Source organism: Bos mutus, chromosome 19, assembly GCF_027580195.1.
Source record: "Bos mutus isolate GX-2022 chromosome 19, NWIPB_WYAK_1.1, whole genome shotgun sequence".
Classification (NCBI taxonomy): domain Eukaryota; kingdom Metazoa; phylum Chordata; class Mammalia; order Artiodactyla; family Bovidae; genus Bos; species Bos mutus.
The window spans coordinates 34,153,872-34,161,025 of record NC_091635.1 but is presented as its reverse complement, the minus strand read 5'-3'; positions in this window follow the sequence as shown (position 1 = coordinate 34,161,025).

Below are 7,154 nucleotides of genomic sequence, written 5' to 3'. Positions count from 1 at the left end.
GCTGAGAGACCCAGCAGTTTGCTGGAATACCCCAGTCTGCCGGCGTGCCCTCCCCTTCCATCACTCAGCCTCGGTGCAGGGACCCGGAGCCCAGCGGCCTCTGCCGCTCAGTCTTCCGGCCTTACCGCCCGGGGCTCTCTGGGCTCGGAGTGACAAGGTGGGGGAGCTGTCCGCAGAGTCGCTAGTGCCGCGAGACAGGGTTAATGACCGTCACCCGGTCCTGCTTCTTCACGAGGCCTTGGGTGTGGCCTGCATGGACTGGGGAGCACCTAGGCTTCTGCAGGCATCTGGGGGGGGGGTGCTCAGGGACCCCGGTTCACCTGGGGACTGGGGGGGGCGGTCAGATGGGGGAAAGAATGGGGGGTTGTTCTGGAAGGGGAGACATAGAGCCACAGGCATACCTGCTTCCTTCACACAAGCTGTCATTTGCTCAGGCAAGAACAATCACACAGACTTGCCAACTTGGAGAGCTACAAAGATGACCACAGCGACAACAGAGGAAGACGCTAAGACCCAGGTTGAATGGCTTGCTCCCAGTCACCCCAGGTTTCCACACTCCCCATCAGTCTTTCCCCCTGTGTGAGGGGAGGCAGGAGGAAGGGGAGAGGAGGGCTTTATACCAGTAGACACCTCAGGACTGGCAAAGTGGACACCTGGGATCAGAGCAGTCCCACCAAGGACGGGGGTCCGGCCTCTCCTCTGCAGAGCCTGCCGGCTCTCAATCCAGTGGTCCTAAGGCTTTCAGGCTGTGGGTCGTGTGCACAGGGAGCTGCTGTCTTCCAGGAGGGAACAGTCTCCCCATCAACTAAGGCTTGGGTGGGGGAGATTTTGAGAGTGGCACCCCTTCAGGCCCCAAAGCAGGGGTCTTGGAGTGGGAGGAAGGGTAGAGAGAATAAAGAGTCTGAGGCTTAGCTTGAAACCAGGGAGTCCTTCTCCTCTATCAGGAAAGAAAGCGTGGAAAGCAGGAGGGAGCCAGGTTTGAGCCGGGCCTCATCTCTGAGGAGCTCTTGAGCACTGGATCTGGGAGGCTGGGGGGCAAGTGTTCCAACTTCAGGTCAGACACATGGCCTGGTGACCATGTCTATAGAACATCTGGGTGAGGGACTGAGTTCAGCATGGAACAGCCTTGGCCTCATTGAAAAACCATAAAAACAAAGGCTGAAGGGGTTGGAAGATGATCTAAAAGTACATACAACTTACATTTGGGTACCTTTTTAAACCTTTCTAAATTATTTTGTACAAGTTATCTTATTTGGTATTTATAATAACCTTAAGGGTAGTAAAGAGATAAGGCCCTTAGCTCAGTCAGTTGCCGTCTAGCTGCCAGCAGAACGATGGAGAGGGTTCCGAATCCTGGGGGAGGACGTGATTACGATGCCATGAGGGCCTGACCTGCCCAGGAAATGCAGTCTGCTTTGGAGAGCTCCCCATCTCTGCATCACTCTTCTAGGGAAGGACAGGTCACCAATCACCACAGTTAGAAAAATATCCCTTAGGGACTTCAATGGTGGTCCAGTGGTTAAGAGTCCGCCTGTCAATGCAGGGGATATAAGTTCGATCCCTGGTCTGGGAAGATCCCATCTGCCACAGAGCAGCTAAGCCCATGCGCCACAACTGCTGAGCCCATGCGTGAGTGACCATGCTCTGCAACAAGAGAAGCCACCGCAATGGGAAGCCCGTGCACCATGGCCAGAGAGTAGCCCCTGCTTGCCACAACTAGAGAAAGTCTTTGCATAGCAATGAAGACTTGGTGCAGCCAAAACTAACTAACTAAATAAAATTATTTTTTTTTAAATCCCTTAGAAAATACACCCAACAACGAAATAAAATTGAGAGTCTAGAAATAAACCTTTGCATTTATGGTCAATCAATTTTTGACAAGGATATGAGGACAATTTAAATGGCACTCTTGGGGTAGGGGGAAAGGGAAGAAAGTCTTTTTTTAACAAATGGAGCTGGGACACCTGAATTTCTACACTCAAAAGAATGAGGTTAGACCCCTACCTCATGCTATTTACAGAAATTGACCCAAAATTAATCACAGACTTACTGTAAGAGCTAAAACCATAAAAATGCTAGAAGAAACAAGTATAAATCTTTGTGATCTTGGGAGTAGGCAATGGCTTCTTAGATATGACACCAAAAGCACAAGTGACGAAAGAAAAATTAGACAAAATAGTCTTCATCAAAATTAAAACCTTTCATGCTTCAAAGGACCATCAAGAAAATGAAAAGACAACTCACGAGGGAATTCCCTGGCAATCCAGTGGTTAGGACTCTGGGCTTCGATCCCTGGTGAAGGGAAGACTCACTGTGTGGACAAAAAAAAAAAAAAAAGACAACCCACAGAAGAAGAGAAAATATTTGCAAACCGTGAATATGACAAAGGACTTGTGTTCACAAAGTATGAAGAGCTCTTACACCTCAACAATAAAAAGACATACTAACTAAAAGTGGGCAGAGGATTTGAATAGACCTTCTCGAGAGAAACACACCTGATCAATAAGTACATAAAAAGACACACAGCTCCATCAGTCATCATGGAAATGCAGATCGAATCGCAATGAGACACCACTTCATATCCGCCATGTCCGTGTGCAGCCTTAGGCACCAAGTCTTGTCCGATTCCGTGGGACCCCGTGGGTCGTAGCCCACTGGGCTGGCTCCTCTGTCCACAGGATTTCCCAGGCAAGAATACTGGAGTGGGTTCTTCTCCAGGGGATCTTCCCAACCTAGGGATCGAACCCATGTCTCTGGCATCGGCAGGTGAATTCTTTAGTATTGAGCCATCTGGGAAGCACACCCACCAAGAGGCCTAAAGCCAAAAAGATGGACTATAACAAATGTTGTTGAGGCTATGGAAAAATTGGCGCCCTTGAATCATTGGTGAGATTGTAAAATGGTTCAGCCACTTTGGAAAAAAAGTTTGGCAGCTCCTCAAAATGTTAGAGATGTCGTATGACCCTGCAATTCCATTTCTAGGCATAATAGCCCCAAATGAGAAACAACCTAAGATGTCCATCTCCTGATGAAATAGATGATCTGAATGTGGTATATTCATGGAATATTATTCAGCCATAAAAAGAAATGAAGGACTATTTGCTGCAACATGGATGAGCCTTTGAAACACGGTGCCAAGGGAAAGGCTACATGTTGTATAAATCCATTTACGTGAAATGTCTGGTATAGGCAAATCCAGGGAGACAGGAAGTAGATGAGTGATTGCCAGTGGCTGGGGGAGAGGGAATGAGAGTGACTGCCAATGGCATGGACTTTCTTGATGAGATGACGAAAATGTTTTAAAATTAGTAATGACAACTGCACAATTCTGAATATACTAAAACCCATCAAATCATACAATTTAAAAGGGGGGATTTTATAACACATAAATTATATCTCAATAAACCTGTTATTAAAAAATATATTCCCTGGCAGTCCAGTGGTTAGGACTTAGCGCTTCCACTGCCAGAGGCTAAGGTTCGATCCTTGTTTCGGAAACTAAGATCCCATGAGTTGTGGGGCATGGCTGAAAAAAATTTTTTTTAAGTAAATAGTTTTTTTTTAAGTGCCCAAATGTTGACTTCCATCATTCTACGTTCATCAAGAAATCTTGTGATTATTGACTGGCTTTCAGGGGAGCTGGGGTGCTCTCACTGGATACCCACCTGCTCCTCTTTGCTTAACCAAAACCCTCTCATCTCTCAGACCAGATCAAGTCCTGCCTCTAACAAGAAGAGGCTTCCTGGGTAGCGCCAGTGGTAAATAACCCGCCTGCCAATGCAGGAGACACAGGAGGGAAGGGTTCGATTCCCTCCTCTGATTCCCCTGGAGGAGAGCATGGCACCCCACTCCAGTATTCTTGCTCAGAAAACCCCATGGACAGAGGAAACTGGCGGGCTACAGTCCATAGGGTTGCAAAGAGTTGGACACAACTGAAGCAACTTACCACACGTGCAAGCTAACATGAAGAGCTCTGGCCCCTCAACTCATGCCAACCTCACCTCTCGATATTTATTCAGCCTTAACTCACATGGATGCCAAAAGCCAACCGTAGGAGAAACAGCACTGGATCAGGGGCCAGAAAAATCCAGGCCACACTTAAAAGCCTTGTGACCTGAGCAAAATACCTCTTTGAGCCTGTTTCTCTTGTGTAAAACAGCTACAAACGTTTTTACCCATTCTCCCTCTAAGCGTTGTTCCCTGACTTGAGGAATAGCTAAGGGGCTAGTGTGTCTGGAGCAGAGGGAGCCGAGAACAGGCTCAGTGTGGACAGGTGGCCAGAAAGGGGGCCTGGTTATCCTGAGATGAGAACCTAGTGGATTGTTGAGTATTGGAGACAGGCTTTCATTTTTTCAAGTGTCTTCTTATTATGCAATGTATATGTCATGTAGAATATAGACAGTATGTATATATGATATCTAATGTATATGTAAGTTATGAAGCAGAATAAAATGCAGACCCGTAAGCCCTCTACCCACCATGACTCTTGTCTAGCTGAGTCCCGTCCTCCTCCTCTCATCTCCCAGCCCCACACCCACGTGCCCCTGAATGCTGTTTTTTTCATTCTCTCTCTTGTGAAGGAGAGTTTCAGTACTTTATATGTATCTCTAAACATCACATTTTTTAATTTGCTTATTTTAGAGACTTACAAGTACAGTGTCACCTAGGTATGTACCTAAGAGAAACGAAAACACATATCTTTGCAAAGACTTGCATGCAGGGCAGCGTTGCTCAAAGGAGTCAGATGGTGGAAGCAACCCAAATGTCTATCAGCTGGCGGATGGGTAAACAGAATGTGGTAGATCCACACAGTAGAATATTAGTTGGCAATAAAAGGGAATGAAGTTCTGATACATGCTACAACACGATGAACTCCAAAAGCATAATGCTAAGTGAAAGAACCCAGACACAAGAGGCTCCATATGGTGTGATTCCATCTATATGTAATGCCTAGCAAAGTCAAATCTACAGAGACAGAATATAGATCAGGGGTTGGCTGGGGGTGGGAATGACGAGTGACTGAAAATGGGCACGAGGGTTATTTTGAAGGTGATGGAAATGCACCGAAATTAGATAGTGTGGTAGTTGCACAATTCTCCAAATAATCTATTAATCATTGGATTGTGCACTTAAAATGGGTGAATTATGCAACAACAGGGAAGTGTAAATTACACTTTGATGAAGTTGTTTTTTAACAAGGCATCATAGAGAACTTCCCTGTGGCTAAGACTCCATGCTCCCAATGCAGGGAGCCCAGGTTCGATCCCTGGTCAGGGATCTAGGCCCCACATGCCACAGACAAGAGTTTGCATGCTGCAAGGAAAGTCAAAGATCCCACGTGTCACAACTAAGACCCATTACAGCCAAATAAATACATAAATATATATTTTTAAATGAAAGGCATCATATTAGAGTCTTCTAAGGTTTGTTTGGAGAAGGCAATGGCACCCCACTCCAGTACTTTTGCCTGGAAAATCCCATGGATGGAGGAGCCTGGTAGGCTGCAGTCCATGGGGTCGCTAAGAGTTGGACACGACTAAGTGACTTCACTTTCACTTTTCACTTTCATGCATTGGAGAAGGAAATGGCAACCCACTCCAGTGTTCTTGCCTTGAGAATCCCAGGGACAGGGGAGCCTGGTGGGCTGCTGTCTATGGGGTAGCACAGAGTCGGACACGACTGAAGTGACTTAGCAGCAGCAGCAGCAAGGTTTGTTTTTTCTCTCTCAATTATTCTTCTGAGAGTTTATTGTTGTTGTTACTGCAGCATTACAGTTCATTTATAACTTTATCATAGTCCATAATAATCCATTATGTGATTATTCCACATTTTTTCCTCCAAGCTCTAATCCTGTTATTGGACATGTGAGTTACTTTTTGTTTCTGTGGCTACAAAACAATTTTCCAGGAGCATTCTCACGCATCTCCTTGATATACATAAGTAATTTGATGTCTATTGAATCTAATAATAAGATATCAGGGGTTGTATACTGTATGTCTGTTTTCACCTCATTTTAAGGAATTCATTTTTACCGTATTTTACAAAAGTATTATTCCCCCAACAAATGAAAAATCAAAACAAAACCGAAACTGCTCCTCAATATTGAGAAATATGGCTCTAGGGAGTTAAAATTGCTGAGCCAAGGATATGCAGATGTTCAGAGACATGGCAAAGTTCAAGGGTGTCCGAATGTCAAACTGCTTTCTAAAATTGTTGTACTGATCTGAGCTCCGGTTGGCAGTGGGTGGGAGTTCCCACACCGCTCCACACCTTCATCAATACTTAGTGATTCTCCTATTTTTAAAATTTATGCCAATGTTGGCAAGACAGACTTTCTTTCCTTTGTTGCTAATGAGGCTGAATATCTTTTCATATGTTTATGGGGCAACTGTGCTTCCTCTTCTGTGCTATTGCTGTTTCCTTTGCCCCCCACTCCCACCTTCTCTCATTGACTCATACAGCTCTTTATATATTCTGGGTATTAGTCCTGTGTCATTTAAACATGGTGCAGAACTTATTCCTGGTTTGTAAGTCATTTGGATTTCCTGGTGAGAGAAGGTCTTACTTTTAAAGTAGCTAAATTTTCTCCATTTTTTCTTTTTTGGCTAGCACCTCTTGGCTCCTTGCAGACCATGCCGATTTCTTGGTCGAAGCCTCTGAGTGGCCCCGATTGAACTGATAAGCTCCGGAGCAGAGCATAGACCGACCCCTACCTCCAGGCTCATCTCAGTCCCACTTTACACTCAGTAGTTTATTCTGAAGCTTCTGTTTTCACCCCTGAGTCTTTCCTGGCCGCAAAGACTTCCCTTCATTTGCTTGTAGAACCCTGACGCTCCTCAAATTTCAGCTCTGGCACAACCTCTTCCTCCCACTTTCTCTCTTCTTTCTCTTTTTCCCCCACAGTCCAGAGGTCTTTTAGGGATTTCCCTGGTGGCTGAGATGGTAAAGAATCTGCAATGCAGGAGACTCCGGTTCAATCCCTGGGTCGGGAAGATCTTCTGGAGGAGGGAATACTCCAGTATTGAATTCCATGGACAAAGGAGCCTGGCGGGCTACAGTCCATGGGGTCACAGAGTTGGACAGAACTGAGCGACTGACACGTCCACACACAGAGGTCTTTTACTTTTATTTATTTATTTTTACAGCTATCAAGC